General features: G+C 31.7%; 1 long non-coding RNA gene across 1 annotated transcript; it reads right to left on the reverse strand.

The window, feature by feature from the left end:
- Nucleotides 1-1,984: 1,984 nt before the first annotated feature.
- LOC144369084 (uncharacterized) lies at nt 1,985-16,656 on the reverse strand. Its single transcript, XR_013428543.1, has 3 exons — nt 16,623-16,656; nt 16,455-16,527; nt 1,985-6,797 (listed from the first exon to the last, which is right to left on the reverse strand). It is a non-coding gene; the product is annotated as an uncharacterized LOC144369084 (long non-coding RNA).
- Nucleotides 16,657-26,281: the final 9,625 nt, after the last annotated feature.

The raw sequence follows: 26,281 nt of genomic DNA on the forward strand, positions 1-26,281 counted from the left end.
ACTGAGACAATTGAGAGCAACAACCACTGGTGCAGAACAAGATAGCTGGGTTGGTGATCAAGATATATTAAAGCTGCTGCCAAGAATGTTGGCTCATGAATTTGTTACCAGGGCTTCAAGAGACTCCTGCCCATTTATTCTGTCATTTACAGGCCCCAACACTGACCACGAGAATATTTTTAACCACTTTGCATGTTATACTTCCCTTCATTCCCGTGATTATGTTTCCTTTCATCACAAGTATTACAATGTAGAGAGGAAAACATATATAGAACATTTTGTCTCTATGTACATGTAAGGATAATATCAAAGATTAAAATAAAAAGTAGTTAATATATCAGGAATTAGAATGTGCTCAGAGTGTAGTTTAGAGCAACACTGACACTTAAGGTTTAAGTTATAAACTTTCAAAATTGTGAAACTTGTTCATGTTTCCACGTAGAAGCAATTTTGTCACAATATAACTATCTGAATTAAAAAAACTTCAAAAACACTTAACTAAAAGTCTAATAGACCAGATTACATATAGGAGAACAGTAGGGGAAGAAAGCTTGATAGTTTGCTTCCAGATGTAAAATGCAAAGGTGGGTGAAAGATAAACTTTCCTAACATTAATTTCACAAATTATATTATCTTGTTACTTTTGCATGCTACTGATCTCATGAACCTGTCTCAAAGTTATGCAATATTGACAAATTAAGGAGACTAAGTTGCTCTCTTTCAGTCTAGGTTTTGACATACTTTTCAAATTTGGATTCTTCTATATAGAAGTGCCTATACTCTTTCAGTTGCATTTCTTAGAATTTTCAGTTCAGATTCCAGATTTCTAATTCTGAGTTCCATCTGACTTCTTATTGAAGCAAAATTAGTCTTTTTTAACTGCTCTGAAATTTATGCAGCTACTGCTTGTGCCTAAAGAAAATAAAAACAATATATTTTAAAAAAATTAGAACCCAATTTTTATGTATTTATTTCATTTAGTTCTGAGTAAAAAATTCAGACAGCAATTTTAAATGTGAAGAAAAAAATGCCAGACTTTAAACTTCTCTCATCTCTCTATCAATTACATTAAATAAGAACTAATAATTGAATTCTTCCTCTCCTCCTTTCCCTCCACATTCCCTGCCCTCCTACTCCTCCGTATCCCCCTCCCCCCTCCTGCCTCCTCCTCCTCCTTTCTATTGCAAATGGAACCCAGGCCCTTGCACAAGCTAGGCTAGCTATGTACCATTGGACAGTGATCTCAGTCATGAATCATTCTCATGTTAGTACTTAGATCATCTGACAATTTAAAGAATAATAGAATCAATTCAAAATATAAAAGTTGAAAAATTTAACCTAACAATTCAAAAGTATATTATATTTCTGCATCACATTTTTTTCTTTTCTCCTCATAGTTTTATTTATGCCCACTATTATCAAGTATCCAACAGTTATTTGATGAAAATCATTACTCAGATGGAATTAGCTATAAGAATGATGTAAACTGAGGTATTTTAAGGGTTAACAAATGTCTTCTTCCTCTTAGAAATCTACACAACAACTTTCCTCAAGAGATATAGAATACACATGTAATGTATATGTACAAAATAGAGTTTACAAAACACACTGGATCAAAACACACTGCAGATAAATAAGGTAGCCTATAAAACCAGAAGCATTTATTTTTACTTCTCCTCTAAATTCCATCTTGCTCATTGTTCAATGTCACATTCCTACCTTACTTCTTGGCCTTATTTTACTCCAATGCTCTGTGTGTGCCTTGGGAAGTATATAACATTTTCTTCCAACTTCTTTTGACTTCTCTCTTTTTTTTCAAATTTATCTTGTATACTTCCCCCCCCAAAAAAAAAACAAGTTCTACATAAAAAAGTCATATTTATTTTCAATTGTAAATATTGTAAATGCTTTGAAGATACATTGTTTATCTTTGTAGTAAGATCATCCATCTGCATGAATAAAATAAGTATGAAATAACACAACATGACAATAAGGTATTTAAAATATTTGACACAAACTGAAACAACAAATTTTATATAAATTCAATTGCAACAAAACATAATTTATACCAGCATTTTGATGAATAGATTAAGTTTCTATAATAAGATATATTAGCTTTTCTGTTGGTCAAGAATTACAGATCTATAAATTCCAATTCTGGCATAATAAATGTTGGGGAAATCTATATAGAAGATTTTTTCAAATACTAACAAAAGTATGAACATTCTACAGATGAATTCATTATTGGATTATGTTAATTTAATTTTATGTTTTATCACTGAAATAGAATAAAAGACTTGACAGGTCAATCTACTAACAAAAATTATTGGTTGATATTAAATAATGATTTTGTTTAAAAAATATTGGTCAGTAATATTTTCCATTCATTCTAGAATAGGTGTGAACACTAGATAGTACTCTAACCTTGAGTGAATTTATTGCTCAATAAGATAATCACCATGCAAATACTGTTGGTGAAAGAAAAGTCAGAGAAAGTGCATGAAAAAAAAATTTACTTTTATGTGAGCTCTGAGTAAAAGAGATAAAGTAAAAAAAAACAGGCAATACAGAAAGCACAATATAAGTATGACAGAGATATGGTACTGCAAATTGGTGCAACAACTCTGAAAAGAAGTATGGAGAGTCCTCAACAATCTTGAAATGTAGCCACCATTTGACCCACTTATCTAACTCCTTGGTTTACACACGAAATCATTAATATCATCATACTACAGGGACACAGCCACAACAATGTCTGTAGCAGCTCAAATCACAATAATTAAGCTATTAAACCAAATGAGGTGTCCTTCAATAGAAGAATGGATTTTTAAAAATGTGTCATATACACACAATGGAACATTACTCAGCTGGGAGAAAGAATGAAATTATGGAATTTGCCAATAAATGAATAGAACTGGAGGTTAACATGCTAAGTGAAATAAGCCAATCCCCCAAATCCAAAGGCTGGAAGTTGTCTCTCATAAGTGGATGCTAACACACAGAAAGGAATGCGGGAGAAAATAATAGAATTTCATTGGATTAGACAAAAGGGGTGGGAGTGAGAATGAATACAGGAAATAACAGTAGAATAAATATGAAATGACATATGAATACATGACCAGTGTAACTCCACTTTATGTATAAATAAAATAATGTGAAGTTATACTCCATGCATTTAAATGTGAAAATACAGTCTACTGACATGTATATGTAAAAATAAATAAATAAATAAGTAAATTACTATTGTTTACATTTATAAATAACTAAAAAATATATTGGTAGTTTTCCAGGACTTTGGAAGTGTAGGGATTAAAAAACTGAAGGCTAAAATGTTCCAGGTTTCTTTTCAAAACATGAAAATGTTCTAAAAATTAACTGTTTAAATGGTTATATAACTCTGTTAATGAACTAAGAGACACTGAATTTTACATGTTAAATGGGTGAATTGGATGTGCATTACATGTATCATAAAAATGCCTTTTAAGAGATCTTCTGAAAAAAAAAAACTTAGCTAACATTTTTTTTAACTAGTTTGGAATATCAGTCCAGAAATAATACAAATATTTATATGCTTTCATAATGTATCTAAAATAAAACAAAAAGAAACAGCCCAAGTTTTTCAATAATTAAACAATAACCTAAAATATACCTGCATTTTGAGAAATGCATAAAACCTTTTTGTACAAATTTTTTTTAAAAAATTAATTTATCAGTTACCTGCAGATTCTGTATAGATGCACAAAAATGAAAGTAAAAGTAACAAAATTTTCTGAAACATTCTATTAAAAAGTACCTCTGATTTATTTTTTCTTATTGTAACATTATAGTAGATATAGCATTAAAAGCTTCTGGGTTATAGAAAAAAGTCTCAGCTTTCCTCAGACTAGATATTTTAATAAAAGATGCATGAGTTTGTAAGACAAAAATTCCAAAATACAATTTTAAGTCTAAAAAATAAGTGCAGTATAAAGATCCCCATATATAATAAAATCAATTATAATTAAAATATAAAGAAAGCTGTTCATTGAAATTACTATCCCAGAACATTTTTATTACTTAAGTAGATGTAGATTTACAGCTGACATGTTCAATTTTAGACATACTTGTCATTTGTCTTAGTATTTTCATTAAATCCTGTCTTTGTCTTTTAAATTTATGTGAAAATGTGGTAAATCTTTTAGTGAAAACTCTGATACAAATGGTAATTTCATGTTACCAGTCTCACAACTATCTGATATTTCTGTTAATGATTTTGTTACTCAGCTCACTTTAAAACTATATTAATAACATTTTATAATTATGTTTACTCTAAAAAAAATCATTACATACATGTTTATTCTCTTTTTTTTTTTTACATGTTTGTACACTCCTGTTTATTTCTGAATTCCCTTAGGGAAACTGAAGGTTGTGTACTCCTGCCTACTAACTATCACATTCCTTAGAAAACAGGGTCAAACCCTGTATCTCTACATACTGCCCTTGATAATGTTGTAATGTTTAACAATCTACTGAATTCTCAATGAGAAATGGTTACACAGGTCTCATTGGTGGTGGTGAATTCTGCAGAGGTTATTATCCCTCTCTTATTAGAAGCTCAAATTAATACCCCACATCCTCACATCTTTAAACTTTGCTAAAATAACTCCAATATACATTCATGGATCTTTGATACAATAATTCCAATATATTTTCACAAAGAATAAAGGAAACCCTAGGTAACCTGGTTTCCACCTCACTGCCTGTCCATATCTTCTAGAATTCTCACTGGTCCTCACACCAGTCCTGCTTTACATAAACCCTGGCACCCTCATTGGTCTGGACATGGGGGTTCAGTGACAAATGAATAAAATTTAGATGGCTACAATTAGCTTTCTACTTAAAGACACTATATAACTTTCAGAATAGGAAATGGGCCATGAAATGAAAAAAAGTATTAGTAAGTTATCATGGATATATGCAATAAATTACAGATAAAAAAATTTTGGTTTTGCTGCAATTCATTACATTAGTCCCAATTTACAACAATGACATATAGATGCTTTTAAAGAGGTGGACAAGTCTTGAATGAAAACAAAAAATATCAGGACAGTTATTTTCAGATTTAAGTTGAATTGAAATGACTAAAAATAAATTTACCAATTAGAAATATATAAAAAATAGCAAAGAAAGTCTATTACAAAATACAGCATCTACATTTCAGTTCAACTGGGAAATCTGGAATGAACTGTCACAATAACTAATTTAATTGAAACTAGGTATGAGCATTTCCATGATCTGTTTCATTGTGATTTTAAAGTATGGCAAAGAGAACACATTAAAATTGTTATTCAGTGATAGAATGTGGCTCATTGGTAGAATATGTGTAAACTTTGGGTTGAATTAACAGCACCAAATTAGATATTGTTTCAACATTATTGATACCATATTACTAATGTCAGTGTATACATCTACAAAAAATCTGTAACTCAATCTCTTAAATCTCTATAAGAAACATAATTTCTTTAATTGAGGAATCTGTCAGGCCCAAGGTTCAAAAAATTTTCTTCTTTTTAAATTTTAAAATCCACCTAAGTCTTTTGTGTTAAGTTGTCATATGAATAACTATAGATATTTTAAAATATGTACACAGAGTGTAAGAATCAGAATAGGGAAATTGGAAGGCTTAGCACTTCAAACACAGATTGGTTGTGCTGTGAATGATGCCTAAATTATATTTGCTGGAAAACAGGTTGTACTCTTTTGATATACAAAACACAGTTTTAATATCTACACTTTTATATTCATCAAGATTCAACATTTAGCCATAAGCAGGTATCACTTAGAATATTCTTTCGAAGACCCTTTATACAGTTAACTTGCTTGATACTTACTTCTTCTGCTTTCTCCTTTCCATATTTATTTAGTTGTTCTTTTAAATGATTGGTTTTATTGATTAATTCCAAATATTTGTTTTCCAGCATGAGATGATATCTTTCATTCTAAGCTTGAAGCTTTTTTTATAACATAATAAATTTGGGTTTGAATATTAATAACTCCATCTTTTTATTGTCACCTTTGTTCTGATAGTCATGCAATTGGTCTTCAAACAATGTAATTTCACTTTGTAGTTTAGGTACCTTCTCTCTAGAAGCTTCCTGCTTTCTGAGGTGTTCATTCCTTTTTCTTTCTTCATTTTGATACCGGTGTTCCATCCCCTTCATTTGGCACTGTCTTTGTTTTAGGTGTCTGTTTACCTGTTCTGTAGCCAAAGTTATTACTCTCAGAGTACCTCTTGTCTGACATGGCTTGTTTTCTAGGTCATTTTTTTTTCAGACTTTGGAAACTTTTGGAAAAAAATCTCACAAATAACTTTTAAGTTAGATATGTTAATATTATTTTCTTTCTGCAAACTAAAGTCTTCATCTCTCGTTTTCTGGAAAGCAAGTTCTAGATTTCTTTTTGGTGTTGGACTTTCACCATGATGGTGTGGATCAGTACAAGGTCTGCTAGGGTGGGATTTGACTTTGTTTCTGGTATTTCTATGCTTTGTTTTTCCACTCTCCAGTGTACTCTGAGATTTCCAAATATCCAACTGTTTTTTTGTCCTTGAATATTTTCCTAAGTGTTTCATCATTCAATTCTTGTGTCCATGGAAGAGTGCTATTCTTTTCTGTTAAAATCTGAGGATTCTCAAAGCACTTATTTTCCAGGTTCTGATATTTTATTTTGTCCATTCCCAGTCTCCTCATGGATATTTCATCCTTATTCCTGTAATATTGATGCAATAGCTTCTTCTCTGTCCTATCACTAGTAGAAACCTAAATAAAAACAAAGAAACATTCAGCTAGCATTTAATAAAATGTTATTTCATATTTTTCACTGAAATTAAAGAATAACCTGTACATTTATATGGTGAAGGGGTTTCAATAAATAGATAGCCCACTGAATAAAAGTTAGATGTAAACTTCTGAGCTTATAGAAATATAAATTCCCAAGAGTTAAAAAGTGAATTCAAGAAAATGGATCTATGAGAGTAAAAGAAAGTTACAACTTAAAGGATGTAAGAACTGACAGGTCCAGAGGCATATGCCCCTAATTCCAATGTCTCAGGAGACTGAGGCAGGAGGATCACAGGTTAAAACAAATCTTCAGCAATTCAGTGAGACACTGAATCATTCATAAATAAATAAATAAATAAATAAATAAATAAATAAATAAATGGTGGGAAATGCATCTCAGTTGTTGAGCACCTTCATTCAATTCCTGATTATAAAAATATATTAAGGAATAAAAAATCTTCATTACACCAGAATGAAAAAATAGATTAAGTGTTTAGTTAGTTTTCCAATGTAAAAAAAAATAACTTTGCAGAAACAGAAGAGAAGTCACCGAGAAAACCCACATATATACAGTTATCTAGTATTAGACAAACACACTATAAAACATGTATTGGGAAAAGGATAGGTTCTTCAACTAATGGTTCTGGGAAAACTGAAAACCCATGTGTAGTAGGAGAAATTTAACCCCTATTTCTAACTCCATGCAAAAGTCAACACAAAGTGGATCAAGGACCTAGACATTAGGAAAAAGAAAATCCTAGGCCTATTACAAGACAAGACGGGCCCAGCACTCCATCATGTTCATGCAGGAACTGAATTCCTCAAAAAGACCCTTAAAGCACAAGAAGTACAATAAAGAATCAATAAATGGGATGGTATCTTTACAACAAAGGGAACCATCAAGAATGTGAGTAGACAACCTAGAGAGTGGGACAAAATCTTTGTTACTGACACCTCAGATACAGCATTAATCTCCAGAATATACAAACAACTCAAAAATATTACATACACACAGAAACACTCTCCCCCACACAAAACAAACAAACAAATAACCAAATCAATAAATGAACAACAACAAAAAAAACTGAGCAGGCACTTCAAAGAAGAAGATGTGCAAACAGTTCCCAAATATATGAAAATAAAATGTTCAAAATCTTTAGCAATTAGAAAAATGCAAATTAAAACTATATTGAGATTCCACCTCACACTAGCTAAAATGATAAATATAAAGAATGCAAGTCTCAATAAATGTTGGTAAAAATGTGGGGAAAAGATTCACTCATACATTGCACCAAGCAATCACTCAGGAAAGCAGTATAGAATGGAATGACCATTTGACCCAGTTATTCTGCTCCTCAGTATTTACTCAAATGATACTATAGTGACACAGCCATATAAATATTTATAGCAGCTTTTCACAAAAGATAAGCTGTGGAACCAACCTAGGTGACTTTAAACATTTGAATGGATAAAAAAAATGTTTCATGTATATACTCAGCGATGAAGAATGAAATTATGGCATTTGTTGGTAAATTGATGGAACTGGAGAGTATCATGCCAAGTGAAATAAGCCAGTCTTCCAAATCCAAAGTCTGAATATATTCCTTAATATGTGGATGATAACACACCTAAGTGTGGGGTAGGAAAGAATAGAAGTTTGTTGGATTAGACAGAAGGGAATAAAGGGCTGAGAAGGAAGGGGAAAGAAAGTACAATATATCTGACATCACATTCCTATGTTCACATATGAATACATGACCAGCAAAACTCTACAACATTTTCAACCACAGGAATAGGGTCCTAAATAGAAGAAGTTATATACTATACAAAACCTGCTCTACTGTAATGTATACCTTAAAAAAGTCAATAAAAAATAAAAATTCACTATTTCTCACATTGATCCACTTTTAGAATCATATGATCTACACATTAAACTGTTTAAAAACCCCAAATATTTTATTATGGACCTATCTTTTGGTATGGCTTCAGTGGCAATTAAAAGAACATTTAACATTAAGAAACATATGTTCACCATCTGACAGTTTATGTATTCAACCAGCCCATAGTAAAAGCCTTAGCTCTACATCTACCAAGATATACAAAAGTTCCCCAAAGTCTTTTCCTAAAAATATTCCTAGAATATTTTGTTTTCTAACATTTTGTAGCTGTGAATAAAAATTTCATGTATTGATAAATGATAAATGTAGGAACAGCATTAAACACATTATGTACTTCAATGAACAATGTATCAAAATTCTTAAAACGAGCGCAAGGCTAAAAACATAGGCAAGTTGAACAATGTATCCAAGGCTTTTGCCTCTGCTTCTAATGCTAATCCACAAAGTCAGTTATTTCTGTCCTGTGAACGAATAAACGCCAAAAAAGGCCTGTGTTTCAAAATAAAAATGACAAATAAGGCAAAATGTGTAAGGCTCTACTCAGAAAATCCCAAGATTGCTACAATCCCAAGATAGCATTTGTTTCATCTCAGTGAACTTTGAAAGATGAATCAATATAAAATAAGGCAAATAAATGGATCTTATGTATTAAGAACAAATATTTACCAGTAATTTATTTCTAAGAACATATTATGGTATGCCATTGTTTCCAAAGGTGTTTTGTGCTGAAGTAGGAGATTACTTGGAGCAAAGTGTTTTTTTTTTTTTTTCTCTTCTCAAAAGTGAGAAAGATGATATACAAAATGAGGGTGTTTACTGGCCCCACTTTTCCTCCTTACTTAAGAGTGGGAGTAGTAAGACACATTAACACAATAAGAGAGTGAAGTCACTTCCCCAAACTAGAAATTTACTATTAGAAGCAAAGGTTTTGATATAAGAGAAAAATCATCTATTCCTGTGGAAAATATGAAAATTATTTTCTCTTTATAAGGCTACTCTAAAAGTCATCATGGGATTGCTGCAGAGAAATAGAGTTGGATTGAGAACATTACTTAATTCAATGGAACAAAAAATGCCACCCTCAGCTCTAAAATATGTACATTCTAGTTATAAATTTATGGATTTAAATCCCTCTATACTTTCCCATAATTTAATAGAGTTACTGTTTAACTATGTTACACACATACATACAAACACACACACACACACACTCACTCATTTAAAAACAGAAGAAAATAATTGAGAAAACATTTTCTTTCTGCATATGTCTATTCATTTTTGTTTGTAAATATGTATTACTGAAATTTCATATTATAAATTCTCGAATTCTGGTCTCATGGAAATTGTCTGTAGGTTTCATTTTGTTCTGCTAAAATCTACAAATTTATTTCAGCAAGATATTGGCTGTATATCAGCACGTGATAGAAGTCCAAAAGCTTAAATTAAGAGTGGTACCTTCAAGATTAAAAAATAATACTAAAAGGTTAATTTATTGTTTTTGAGTCTTACATTTCAACTGCACAAATGACAGGTAAATTGAGGTGAATGAAAATATTTCTTAAATACAGGCAGAAATGTAATTGTGAAACACTTTTTAAAAATGTTTTAACTAGTTGCATAGCTATTTAGTCTGTATCTTAACACAAAAAAACCTAAATTGGTAATTATGTTAGTTATTAAACTAAACTTCTTCATTTAGAAAACAAATGCTGAACACCTACAAGATGCTAAGATTTGCTGTAACTAGTTTTGTCATAAATGTCATCATTTAATTTTAGAGTTAGATAATATTGTGTTTTAAATCAAAATTGTAGTTCACACCCCACATACCAAAGATTTGTGAAACAGCAGACATCATGTAAGTGGAGGTCCTGTAGTCTGTATTTACTGGAATTGTGGGAGATGTCTGAAGTGTGTGGATGTACACACACATGATGACTGCATGTTGGTGAAATTGCAAAACAGCACATTCCCCAGACCACATTGTCATCATTAATTGAAACATGGCCACATACAGTAAGTTAAAGTGACCTTATAAATAATGCAGATGAAATAAAGTATAAACTTGAAACTTTATTGAAGGTTCATTTACCTGATTAAAAAAATTTCTTGCAGTCTGCAATTCTGTATCTATTGTACAGAGATTTCAGCATGCTTCCTCACTTGATTCTCTTTGTTATATTCTGTTTATTTTAATGGGTTCTTATTTTTTCATGTAGCATATTATCATTTTTTTCTCTTTGCCTTTTCTTCTTTTAAGGTATATCTGAAGTTAAATATAGTTACGTTTTAATTGATTTTTGCCAGAAAACAAAAATTTCTTTTTATTTTCTGGATCTTTGTATACTGATTTAGTATCCTAATAAAAATTCTATGTTCTCAGAAGTTTTTCTAGTTTAACATTTCTAGTTTCTCCTTTAATCTTTTCTAAAACATACATAATTTAAAGTAGATACTCCACAAAAAGAATTTTGAAAGGATTTGGTAAATTGACAAGTTAAAGGTGATTATTTTTGCACTATCATAGATCCTCCCCAATTAAAAAGATAATTTCAAGCTAAGTAAGTTTTAAAGACTTATTGTTGGTGTAAAAACCTATGAATTCAGTAGTAATATAATTTATCTTCATATAATATGTCAGGTATACCTACAACTTGCTTACAGTGTAACAGCGTATTCAGAAATTCTTCTTTCAATATGTATCTTTTGAGGCTGGGACTGTAGCTTAGTGATGCAGTGGTTGCCTAGCATGGGTGAGGTGCTAGGTTCAATCCTTAGCACCACATATAAATAAAAATAAAGATATAAAAAATATATCTTTTGTATTACTATAACCCCAAACTGGGATAAGAAATCCAATACCTATTATTACACATTTTATGTTTCTTTTATGGTAACACTTTCAAATTTCCTCATTGATCATTATGTATTTTACAAATAAATTAAAATCCACTTTTGAACAAGAAAGGACTTAGTATTTAATCCAATAATGAAAAATAATGTCCTTCAACAGATGAATGGATAAAGAAAATATTGTATATTTAAATATATATATATATATATATATATATATATATATATATATATATCACAAACACACATACAAACACACAATGGTATATTAGGCATAAAAAATAAATTTATATCAACATGTAGTCTAGTGTCATGTATACTTTAAAAAGTTTATGTCCTTTCAATTTAGAAATCTGAACAAATTTAATTTCTGATGAGAGTGAATTTGAATAAAATAATTTATAATCAGTTTCCATTTCACTTTTTAATTAGTGTCATTGTTAAATGTGTAGCTAAGGGTCTAGCTCAGCACTAGCACGTCATATTAGTCACACAAAACCCTCGGTTTAATCCTAAACATCAGAATAAAACTGTAAATGTATAGAAGCGTGTTTCAGGGCAGTGAAAAATGCCTCATTGGTGGAATACAAACTTCTTAAGAGCAACTTAAAAATCCTGAAATCTTTTTAAAGTTTTCCAACTTTAACCAAATAACTCTATATTGAAAATTTTTCAAAGTAAACAGAAATAAAGAAAATTATTTTTTCTTTTCTTTTGTTCTCACCCCCATCTTTGGTACCAGGAATTGAACCCAGAGAAGCTAAATCACTTAGCTACATCCCAAGGCCTTTTTCATTTTTTTTTAAATTTGGAAACAGCATATCACTAGTTTGCTATTTTGATGAGGCTTGATTTGAACTTTTCATTCTCCTGTCTCTGTTTCCCAAGCTGCTGGAATTATAGGCAGATGCCATGGTATCTGAGTAGAAAATTATTTTTTTTCTAAATGATATTTCTTGAAACACTAATTGTAATAAAATTTAAAAATATAAAGAAATAACAATCCCAAATTCTGTTTCTTAAATAAATAGATTTCTAGCAAATGGGGTTCCATGGAGCCATTAAAAATGTGATGAGGAAAAATATGCACTTAGTTTTTAGAAGTAAACACATTTAATAATATACTATCATATTTGTAAGAATTTTATAATTTATTCAAGTTTTCTCCCTTGCAAAGTGCTAACAGATAAGTCAGTTAAAAAAAATCTCCTTCTTATTTCTACTGGAATATGGGAAAGGATTCACCTATTTTTTCAATCTTCTTTCTTATTGAATTGCAGCCAAATAATTTTATGAACACTAATGCCTATTTTTTGTCAGCCTGGTGTACACTGTTATTTCTCACCACAACTCTCCAGTTTTTGGATTTATAGAGATCACTTTTTACAAGCATTTTCTTAATAGGTGATATATGTTCTTCTCTAAATTGTCATTTTTACTGGAGGTTATTTTCTACTTTTATTAAGGTCCTGGTGGGCAAAACAAGCAACTAGGCCATGTGAAATTGGGTACTTGGGGCTGAGATATCACCCCTGCCCAGGGTGCTTTCCAAAGAGAAAGCTTTGCACTAAAGAACACACACATATCCTAGGAAGAGAAATCCATTTAAATGCATAAACAACCTTGACCTTACTAACACAGACAACATGAAAAAAAATGCAAAAAAAAGCTCCAATTTCTTAATTATCCAATAACAGAATTCAAAGACTTTTTTTCCTATCATTCACTAAAGAGGTTGGATAAAAATGTTTAATAATATTAACTGCCTTATGGTATAGAAAGAAAAAAAAAAGAGTTTCTCATTTTACCCCAAAGCAATGGTCCATTCTGGGAGGTTTCAATTTCCTAAACAGGCCATTGGGTATCTTTTTTGAGGCTACTATTTGAATTACAGAGACACTGATATTTAGGCTATATGAAAACCTTTCACTTTGGCATGAAAACATGTTCATACGCATCTAAAACTGACCCACTGGGAAGAACCATCTTTACCATAAATGCATTCAATGACAATCACTACTCTATATGTTCATTAATTAAAATGGGTATTCACAAAACTATTTAATTTTAACTTATTCATCATTTTAGGGGGTTAGAAAAATGGAAGCCCAAACAATATTCAGAAGAAATTTTGCCTCAATCACAAAGATAATGTTTACCTACATGTTATCCTGAATCTTAATGCTATTTTCAGATTCATAATCAGTTAAATTCTTTTGGGCTTGAATATTATCTTTAGACTTCAAAACACTATAATAAAAGATAATTAAATTTGCCTGTATTGACTTTCTTAAAACAAGGAATACAGGAAGAAATCAGAAATTTAAAAATATAAGTGTGAACACATCTGTGGCTGCTTATTTTTGGTGTTATCAAGACCTTCCTTCTCTTCTTCAGATGATGAGAATCAAAGGGATTCAGCTGAAAAATGTATGCAGATATACTTAAACTCCTTAGAATATTTAGAGACAATAATAGTCTGCCAAAAATAAAAAGTAATAATAAGCTTGAATTTTAGGTGATATTACCTTTTTAACTGTTTATTGGTGAGGGATACTTGTGTGTACTCAGTGATTTAACCCCAGAATATTGCAACATTGGCAAGTGCTCTGCCAGAGTTGTATATTTATTTATTTTTGGACTGTTACACAAGGTTTCAAATGACATTTTCAAAGTGTTTTTTCTGGCCCGAGACTTGCCATGCTCTTGTCTCAGTCTCCCAAGTAGCTGTGTTTAGAGGTGACCCACTGTACCCAGCAGATACTACTTCAGGGAATGATATTAGTGATATAAAACTTCAACAATCTACCTGGGGAGACACTATATATTACCAGGTTTAAGACATAAAAATATCTCAAAGGTATATCCACTCAAGATGAATAAAAATTTTCCAGAAGTAAATTTTAAAAACACAATGGAAATGTGGGGATTCATACAATTTGCTATTCTCTTCCTCATAACAGTAACTTTTAAAAACAAAAATTTATCAGTAGTCATTTCCACAAGGACTGATATATACTATAGTGTTATCAATGAACCTCTTGCATATGCAATATTTTTCTACATTATTCTGAAAAATGTGTTCTTCTATAGAACTCAGTCTGTTTAGTCCTGCATGATTATCAATCTCCTTGTCATAAAATGTTTTTAACCCCCTTGGGGTCTTAGCATTTCAGCCACTGTTCAACTGGATATCTATCAGCTGACTTGTAAATCACTTCTTCCCTTCTGTAGCCCTTTGGCTCCTTGACTTGAGGAGACCTCTTTAGCATCACCTTAGCATCAACAGTTTATTTAAACCCACAATTATTATGTTCCCTGTGAGAATAGAGTAAAGATGCCAGAGATAGTGGCTTTCCTGAAGTTAGGACTCTGCAGAGATTAAAGTAATGAGGTTAGCAGCCAGAGAAAGAAAGTGGGGAAAGCTTGAAAGGCTGGAGCTAGACAGAGAGTCAAGAATTAAATGGGTCAGTTTTTGTCTGAAAATATAGAAACTGGTGGGGAGTCATCCAGATGACAGTGAAGTCAAGGGAAACAATAAAGTGTTAGGCTGAACTCATGTTAGGAAAGATTTCTGGGTAATTTTAAAGGCTGGCTTTTTATCTTCTAGAGAGGTTCATGGTCACATTTGCATTGTAGCTAGATGGCTCCAAATGCTGAGGATAGGATAAGTGTGTAGAGCATATGTATTAGCAGGAATGAATAAGAAGGTGGGCAGAAGTGCCAAATAGAGGGAAGCAGGCCAGAATGAAAGAAATGTTTCAAGAAACATAGAGGTTATATCATTTTCTGGGACTGGTGTAAAATGAAGTTTCATTAAGTAAATAAAGGAGAAAGCTGAGTCTCTGGAATAAGAGGCTCTGGACTGTTACACAAGGTTTCAAATGACATATAAAATGAAACACAGGAACTGTTGAAGATCTCTGTGTTTACCATGTAGTATTTGAACTTGACATTTTTGTATGTTGAAAAGACTCATTTTGGTGCTTGGGATCAATTTTCCAAATCTTGGATTTACCCAATCCTCCAATGAATAAGAAAAAAAGCTTTGTGGTACAGCCACTGCTTAGCATGCTAAAGTATCTGTGTTCATTTTCTACCATTAAAAACTAAACCAAAACCAAACCAAAACCAAAACCAAAAAAACCCAAAACAACAACAAAACAAACAAACAACAACAACAACAACAACAACAACAAAAACACCACCACCAACAACAACAAAAACAACAAAAGAAAGCATGAAGAGGAAATTTATAAAATGGTTTGTGTAAGTAATTTTGAATTTACAACCCTGGGTTAAAAATAATCAGAAAATAGTAATTTCAAAAACATACTTTATTAGTTTTATAGAAAATAAATAATATAAAAATATACAATAATACCTTGTATGGCTTATTACAGAAATAATCACGAGTGATGATGGACATAGGATAAACAGCTGCATAAACTACAACATTGGTTCAATGTATTTAGTCAATAAAGTGTGCAATACACTAGAATTTAAGTTAAATTTTAAGTGGGTCTTGTTTCACACACTATACTTAATTCCTGCATTTAAACACATATTTTTATGTCCATCTCTCAAGATTTGGAAATTATTGGCAGCTATGCAATGAGTTTTTATAAAATCTCAGAAGTAAATAGAGCCTCATAATTTACCTAACAGGTATAAGAATTCTGGGAAATTTAATTTTAAAGAATGAGATAAAGATTTTTTAGAAATCATTTTGTTGTGTTTTTAAAGATATAATTTTAAATTTGTATGCCAATATAGACACTGGTATTTTTTTTGTCAAATCCTCCTACTACTTAGGAGAAAATATTCTAGAATTTAAAATATTTCAATATAGTTATTTCGACAGAATATAGAATGCAAAATTTACCTGATTTGCATGTACTTTCTTCTGTTGTCTTCACTGTATTCTTTTGAAGAAAATACCTCCTTTCTAAGACAGGCTGTATAAGTTTGGAAAGCAGATATTAAATGCATGTTGTACATTTTATACTATTCACAGGTAATAATTCAAGATAAAATAGAAGTTTATTATTACCTTCACAAAAGGATTTGTGAAATCTGGAAATACTGAAAAGCAAAAGGGATATATAATACATAAAACATGAATATGACAAAACTTCCCACACCTTCCTGCTGAATCAATATGGAGTTAAGTTCCATGGGTTAGCTTTGATAAAGAATATTTTAGCTTTTGGGTTTCTATGATTGCTGGTTTTTGTTGAGTACAGCAACATGAATCAAATATACTGGAGAAGAACATCCAATATTAGTTTAATTAAACATGGAGTTAAGTTTTTAAAATTGAGGTGAAAGTTCCAATTACCACAAATATAATAGGGAATGTACACATACCAAGTAAAGGTGTGGATTGATTGAGGGAATGGGGATATCTAATCAGAGGAGCAAATGAGGACCTTCGGGGCATCAATATACAAAATGAAGAAAGTAATTTAACAGCAGATGTGTATATTGTAGCCAATCACAATCATTTAATTGACTAATTAAGTCCAAAGTTGTGATAATCATTTAATTAACTAATTAAGTCCAAAGTTTTGATAATAGTCAAGTGGAAAGTAGAATTCATTTGTATTGAGGAAAGTTCTCTGAACTGATCAGCTTAGATATATACTTATTACAATAATCTATATTTCCATACTCTTGTAGGACAGTGGTGTTTCTTCTTTTACTATATCCTCTGGTCTCACACACTTAAGGTTTCTTGATCCATTCATTAGAGTAGATATGGTAACTGTATCTAACAAATAATTTTAAATAAGCATAAAATATTAAAATATGGTAATCCAAAGAGGAAAAGTGAACTGAAATTTCAAAGAATTATCAGATATGAGTAACCTTTTATATTTCAAATTTATTGGCATATAAGCAAAGAATAACAGCTTTGGTATTCAACAAATTAACCTAAAGAGTCTGCTGTTTACAAAATGAGCCTGGTTTTGTATATCTTCTTAGACTTTCAAGGATTTTCATAAAATTTCTGTCTTATCAGAATACCAGCTATCTATAGATAAGGACTTGGCAGAGTAATTGAGTGCCTTCCTAGCATGCCCAAAGCCAGAGCTTCAGTAAAAAAAAAAATAATAATAACTATCTCTTAAAGTGCCCCATGTTTCTTAAACGCTATGTTTCTCATCTCAGCCTCTAATATCAATACTTCCCAACGCTTGGTAGTTATGTAGCAAAGAAATTAATAGTGGCTAGTTGCCCCAATTCTAATTGTTTCTCCCACTTAAAACCATCTCTGGACCAGTAATTCTCACTTTTGTTTGAAGGTAAATACACTGAAACTAGCTGAAATGCATTCTCTCGGTTTCCTTATTATTACCTTCAAAATTACCTAGATAATTTTATTCCTCCCTTTGCTTTTCAAAAGCAATCTCTAGATCTGTGGTCTTGATTCTTTTTTTTAATATTTGTTGTTTAGATTATTTCCACTATTTTCTTCCTAATTTAGTAACTGTATCTTTAAAATACAATTTTTAGGAGCTGGGTTTTGACTCAGTGGTAAGGTGCTTGTCTAGCACATGTGAAGTACTGGGTTTGACCCTCAGCACCACATAAAATAAATAATATAAAGGTATTTTGTCCATTTACAGCAAAAAAAAATCTTTAAAAAATACAATTTCTATGTCTTCATCCATTTGTTCTTCCCCTTTGCCAACAGACATAATAAAAAACAAAGCAAGATTTATGTTTTAACTTAATCTGGTTATGCCCTTAACTAAGACACAATGGCTCTTAATTTAGATTTTCTAAAGGACAGTTCATTCAATTGCTCTTGCAACTCAGAATGTGGTCTGTGACTCAAGAAGCATTGGAAGCATTTTTGAATCTATCATGATGTAGAACCAAAGACCTACTGAATCAAAATATACATTTTGTACATGGTCCCCAATATTATGATTCACTAAAATTTGAGAGTCCTTATGCATGCTTAATCTTATATCAATTCCTCTAACTTGTCTATTTGATGTTTTTTTTTTGCTTTGTTATTTTGTTATTAGTACTGAGAATTGAACCCATGGGTGTGTAACTACTGAGCTACATCCCCACCCCTTTTTATATTTTATTTAGAGACAGGGTCTTGCTGGATTTCTGAGGGCCTCATTCAGTTACTGAGCTGAGTTTGAACTAAAAATTCTCCATCTCAGCCTCCAGAGCCACTGGGAATATAGGTATGCAACATGTGCCTGGCCATTTAATTTACCTATTTAAAATTTTCTCTACCTTGTTCCCCAATTTGTAGTTGTATTAGAAGTCATAGTCTTTCCAGGGAATGTTTATCAGGCCATTATCAATGTGCACCTGCTTATTTTTTCTTTTCTTTTGTTGTTGTTCTCTATAGTCTTTTCTCATGCTTTATTCTCAATTCTTCCCAACCCTTCCTTATGTCCCAACTTTCCTCTAATTTAAGCAGGTCTGGAAATGGACCTAATAATTCAGCCCCTCTACTGACAGTCCAACTTACCTTGTGGTTGCAACTTGATAAGATATACTATTTAAATCTCCTTACTATTTATTATTTTCATTTCTTCCACTATTGAATCATACTAGTGCTAATGGTTTAAACAAAAATTATATCCAATGACTTTATAAAGAGTGGTTCTTACCTTCAATATGTCCATTTACACCTTCTTTTTATCTTTGATGTGCATCATCAAATGAATGACCAACATTATTCTGAGAAAAAATCTGAGAGACACACTGGTAAAAATTAATATCACTAATGAGTTATATGAAGATTGACTAATCAGTATTCTAAGGAGACACCTAATTGTACAAATTTGAAATAAATTAGAGTTAAAAGTACACATTAAAAATTGAAATATTTTATATCAGAGTGTCATATATCCTCTGAAAATCAGCCAAGTATTATAATCATTTGTCTACTAACTCTATACAACCAGGATAGAAGGACAATAGAGAACTACCAAAATGAGGGTTAGGGTTGTTGCTCAGTGGCAGAGTGCTTGCCATGCATGTGCAAGGCACTGGGTTCAAGTCTCAGCACTACATGTAAATGAATAAAACAAAGGTCCATTGACAATTAAATGAATAAAAAAAAAGAGAGAAAACTACCAATATCACACTAACTGATGTGCATATTTTTATCAGGAAAGCAATTTCATTACACCTTAACACTACTCATAACTTGTCATTAAAAATAAGAGGACCTTTTACCATATATTAACATATATAATATATACAAAGAGTAAGTTGTATACACATACATATGTATATATACACTTGCTACCCATCATTAAACATTTAACACATTCTAATTATAAGCTTTTAGTGTTGAACTCAGATATTTTGTTAGAGAGACTAAATCATGTCACATCAAGTAGAAAAGAAGCCATGTTCCTACTGTTTTATTCAGGGAAGAAAGGGCTTACAGAATTATAAATTTCTTTTGGTGAAACATTTACTGATAGGAAAACTAGTTTAATAAAATAATAAACTGGTTTTAAAAAAGTTTTCCTTTTTTAATACATGAGGGTAGAGTATGCATCAGTTTCCACTCAAGAAAATTTACAAAATATTATACTATGGTAAAAATCATGTATGTAGATGTATACAGTGGTTACTGACTGCACCCTGAATTTCAGTCAAATCAACTGGTGTGTGTCTGCACAAACACTGGTAAAGGGCATGCAATGGAGTAAAATTACAGAGAGGCAATTAAAAGATAAGACCCACAAATATGTTTTTTAGAGTAATAAAATAGCTCATAAAAGAATTTAACTACTGCATTTGTCAGGAAAAATCTTGCTAGGTGGAAGCTCTTCTCTGGTAGGCTCACACCTTCTATAGTTTTAAGAAAATCATATTGTAAATTCCAGTAATGAGTTTCAGCCAGTTGGATTCTGCCTGAGATGTCAATGGAGGACAGGTGCCCTGCAGATTCTTCTCAGAAAAATTATGAGTTCTTACTCAAGAAACTTCTTTAGTTGGTGTCCTTTTTTTAGACTTTCTTGATGGGAGATCAGAAACCCTGACCTTTTATTTTCTTATATTTTCAGGACCCAACAATGACATAAATTTGGCAGTTCAGGAAGCATCCACAACACAAGTCAGGCTCTATCAACAATAGTAACTGAGACACAGATCTGTAGCAAGCTCTGTAAAGCTGCAGTCATGGTTACATGGTCATCCAAGGGATAGAAACTGAGGTTACTTTCAATTAAATGTGCCTGTAGGAACTATGTGTAAGAAGAGTGTCAGGATTGCTTCTGGTAGAAAACTTGCTGCTACAATCTCCAGAGAGGAGAGCTGGTCTTCAGAGTCTAGCCATCTCACTGTGCTCAAAAGCATGTTAAGGAAAAACTAAAGCAATTATAGTCACTTCTTGGTCATTCACCAAGGGTGTTCCCCCTTTAGAAAGGTCCCATTACTGAAACTCTGTCTTTGAAATAGCAACATCTCTTGTATGCTTTATCTCCAAGACAAAGGAACTGCCTCTCTTTACTGGAATTGTGGATACACACCCTCTAGGTTCAGATTAACAGCGATATGTTGAAAACTCTGGTCAGCAGGAAGTATGGTGTGCCCCCTTATAGAATAAAGGGCAGTGGGGACATCTTGCTGATAAAACTTGTGTTTTGAGATTAGTAACAGAAAACATAATGAGTTGTGTGTGATTCCATGGGGCAGAACATTTTTGGAATGCTTTGAAAGGTCTTGTGAAAAGCTTATTTCCTGCATCTCCCCCAACCAAGCACAGATCCTGCACATAGTCCACTTCTACTATGCTTAGAGAAAGTGAAACCAACACCACAGGAGACATGGAGTCTTGCATGACCTTGAGCTCACTAAAAGTCCGGAATTGGGATTTTCAGCCCAGACTGAAAAATAGGCTTCATGTGTGAGAGTTTTGTTGATAGCTCTTACTGTAGCCAGAGTCCCATACCCAGGTACATAAAAAATAATATAAAAATGGTCCTATAGCATTTCCTGGTAGGCACGAATAAAACTTTTCGACATTCAAGTCTCCACAACCAATACTGGCCTGTTTGGGCTAGAATTGAGAAGAAACAAGTACAACTATAGTTATTCCCTAAAAACACCCCCCCCCAAATGGTTAATCTTAAAAGTAGAAGTTGGATAAGAAACTGCATATATTTGAATTACATCAGATAAGGAAATCATATTTTTCTTGGCACTGCATCTTTAAGTGGCTTTTCTTATCATTTGTTTTTCACTTTCTAACTTACATGATCTTTTAATTGTTTAATTTTCTTTGTACTTGTTTTCTTATTTTTCATTTGTATTTGCATCATTTTCCTTTTTTCTTATTTTTTTTTCCATCTCACCTTCTGTGTATTTTAGTATTAATTTTAGAATCACTAATGCCTAAGTTTTGGACATTGTTTATTATTACCACTTCTTCATTGGTTACCTGAGTTGCAGAGATCATTTAAAAAAGTTTTTGCTTTGGTTGTAAGTCAACATGTGCTTAGCTTCTAACTTTTTGATATTACTGGTGATTATTCTTTCTTCTTAAAGTGCTTTGAATAAGTAATCTTAGCACTTCTGTCAGTGAGTTGGGGCTTTGAAAATAGAACATACACTCTGTTTGGGGAATATCTGAAAAGAAATCTGCTGAACAAAATGACCCACATCTGAGAGGGGAATAGAAATCTATTTGAATATCTGCACAGACCTCTGTATATTAAAACAAGAAACATGAGAAAGCAAGGCACTAACACACTACCCAAAGTGTTTAAATCCCTAATAACTTACTACACCTACATTGATGTGTAGAATATGGTGAGCAAAGAATTAAAACAATTTATTATGAAAACAATTTAAGAAACTAAAGGAGTAAAACATGAATTAATTAAGGAAAACCAAGTTTTGAAAGAAATCCCAAAATGAAATAGTTTCTAAAAGAGAAAAGGCAGAAAATTTAGAAATTTTATTATTATTAACTCAAATAAAAGTCCAAACAAGAAGTACCGAAAATATACTACATCAGGTAGATGGTAGAATGTTAAGTCTTGAAGACAAGGTCAATGATGTAGAACTTTCCTAATATAATAAAAAAGAGAGACTTTAAATATATATAGGCATTTTAGGACAACCTTAAAAGACCAATTGCAACTAAGGTCTTCAGGGAAGGAGTGTAGATATAGACTAAAGGCATAGAAAACATATTCAGTGAACTCACATTAGAAAAAAAATCCTTAATTGTAGAAATAAGATAAACATCAGGTACAGAAAGCACTTAGAAGGCCAAATTGACATGGTCAAAAAGAAACTGTCCACATTATATTTTTTTAAATGCCAAAATTTAGGGCAAAGAAAGATTCTTATAGATTCAAGAGAGAAGCACCAAGTCATTGGTAAAAGGTAACACATCTGGACCAGCAGGACATGCAATACTATATTTCAAGCCCTAAAACAGAAATACTAAAGTGGCACCTCCTCATTCACAAATACATCTTCATTAAGCTTCCCCACATACCCTCACCATAATTGTTCTTCTTTAAAATATATCAGCAAAAATCTCTACAAAATGGCTCAAATGTGGTTAGACTCCCTATTTCCCATTGATCTATTCTGACTTGCAGAAACTAAATTTACTCCTGGATTTAATGAATGCACTCTGCTTTTGTGGTATAATCTGTAAAATCCATGACAGTTATAAGAAATGAGACAATAGGTAACTTATGAGAACTCACAGAAAAAAATAACTTTCACGTAGATCTCTGCAAAAATGTATACTTTTAAGCTCCCCTCTCCACACCATTGGGTATAAAGCTCAACAAATGTCTAGACCAAGCATTCAGGGAGATAATTTGTTTTAGATGAAAGCTCCCTATGGAGTGGCTGCAGACAATAAACCTGCTTCCTGCTAATTCCTCTGGTGTCCAGTCTCATCTGTCTTACTTCAGTACTGCCAGTCTAAACTGTTTTCTGCATCAAAGTTTTTCTTCAGAAATAAAGACCTTTCAAGACAAGAATAAACTAAAATAAACTATGACAAGTAAGTGTAGAAGATTCATAATGGAATTCTATATACACAATAAGAAGATTAAAATAAATCATGGAGAATACAAAAAATGAATGTAACTGATGAGTGGATAAGCAAATGGAAATTAAGAGTGAATCCTCTATTATAAAAAAAAAGCACACTTAATTATTTTGACACTGGATTCACATTGTGTTAATTGTCAACTTAAAAGATATTGACTGAAATACTCAATTAACAAAAAAGACCCAAATGTGTGTTGTCTACAAGAAACACACCTGACTTGCAAAGTTGTTCAAAGAATAAAAGTGAAAGAATAGAGAAGTATTCCATGTAAAAAGAAGCCAAAAAAGTAGTAGATATTTGCAAATATGATAAAGGTGACTTCAAGCAACAATTACTCAAAGGTATCAAAGAAGGTCACTACAGACTGCTAATGTGAAAAATCCCACAAGAAAAAAAATAGCTGTAAATATTTACACGTGAAAGGCAATGCCACCAATTTTATAAAATAATAAGTATTCTACCTAAAGGGACAGATAGGGCCCAATAAAAAACTTAAGTGTAGGTGATATTAATACTAATATCACCAGTGACAGGTTAGGTGGTCAAAACATCAATAACTTTCCTACATATCACTTTTACTTTATATCATGTCAACTTAATAGTTGTCTACACACATCACAATGGATTGCTATTAGAAAGAAACACATAGAGCCTTTTTAACAAGTGGGTCTGGAAAAAAACAGATACACACATGAAGATGAAAAGTCAACTTAAGAGTGGATCAAATATTTAGGAATTACACAAGAAAATCTACAATTACTGGATAAAATTGTAAGCTGAACTTTTCAACATATTATCACAAGCATCAATTACTCTAACAAAACTCCTAAAGCATAAAATATGAATCCAAGAATCAATACCTAGGATGGCATAAAATTAAAAACTTCTGAACACTAATGGAAACAAATAAGAACATGAAGACAGAGCCTGCAGAATGGGAGAACTTTGCCACCTGATCAACAAATGTGGGTTAATATCCAAAATATACAAAGAACTCAAAAAACTTATTACAAACAATTAATAACTCACAGAATAAATTTAAAGAAAAAACTAAAGGGATCTTTCTTAAAAGAATTACAAATGAATAATAAATATATTTTAAAATGTTCAACATCTCCAGCAGTTTGGAAAATACAAATAATAATTATATTGAGATTTTATCTCACTCTCTTCAGAATGACAATTATCAAAAACACAAGTAATAGTAAATGTTGATGAGGATGCAGAAGAAAGGTACACTTGTACATTGTTGGTGAGACTGCAAATTAGCACAAACACCCTGGAAATCAATAAAGAGATTCCTCAAAACACTAGTAATATATTATCCAACTCTTCCAGTCCTTGGTATATAGTCAAAAAATTTAATCTCAGCATATTTTAGGAATGCAGCCACATCAGATTTTATGGCAGAACAATTCAAAATAGAAAGGCTATCAAAAAGAAGCCTAGGTGCCAATCAACAGGTAAATGTATAAAAAAAATGTGGCACATATATATAATGGAGCTCTACTCAGGAAATCATCAATAAAAAGAAATAATGGCATTTGTTAGTAAATGAATGGAATTGGATAATGTGCTGCTAAGTGAAACTAAATATCCTGCTCAGACTCAGAAAATCAAGGGCGGAATATTTTCCTTATATTAAGAAGGTAGATAAAAATAAATGGAAAATGGGGGGACTCCATAAAAACAGAAGAGAGGTCAGTGGAGTAGAGGAAGGAGATCGAGAAGGATGGAGGGAGTGCCAAAGGAAGTGTGGTGAAATGAATCTAAAGAAATTTTCTTTTGTGAACTTAGTAATATTTCACACTGAATTTGACCTTTATTTATATCAATGATACACTAACTAAAACAACTACAAAAATAAACACAAGAAAGAATAGTGAAGTATAAGAAAGGTAACAGAGGCAGGAAAGGGAGAGAATACTGGGGATCAAACTGGAAAAATATATACCATGCTTGTATGATTATTTCAAAATGAGCCCCAATATTATATGTGAAATAATGATATAATTAAGAAAAAGAAAAAAAAAGCAAGTAAAACTACAGAAACTACATGAATACTTTTAAGAATGAATAATACATTTACATAATCAAAGGGACACTGATGAAATCAGGGGGAAAAAAGTTTTAAATAAGCCTGAGAACCACATGAGAATAAAAACACAACATCTATACATTTATAGTATAAAGTAAAAGCAGTTCTTTTTTTGTTGTTTTTTGTTTGTTTCTTTTATTGAGACATTGTATGTATATATAATGGTGGGGTTCATATAGCACATACAGAAATGCATATAACATATTTTGATAAATCTTGCTTCCCAGTACCTTTTCTTTTCCTTCTGATGTCCCTCCACTAATTCACCAAAAGCAGTTATATGAGGGCAGTTTTTAGCAAGGGCTACATCCATCTGAGACATTTCAAATTATAAACCTTATGATGCATCCTCATGTCTAAGAAAAACTTCAGTAAATAAATTCTAAAACCGATAGAAGAAAATAATTAATTAATGTCAGATAAAAATTATAGAATAGATAATTTTTAAAAACATAGTAATAATAAAATAGTTGATTGTTGAAAAGATAAATAAAATTGATAAACCCTTGGCCAAGGGACTAATAGAAAGAGAAAGAAG

Source organism: Ictidomys tridecemlineatus, chromosome 12, assembly GCF_052094955.1.
Source record: "Ictidomys tridecemlineatus isolate mIctTri1 chromosome 12, mIctTri1.hap1, whole genome shotgun sequence".
NCBI lineage: Eukaryota > Metazoa > Chordata > Mammalia > Rodentia > Sciuridae > Ictidomys > Ictidomys tridecemlineatus.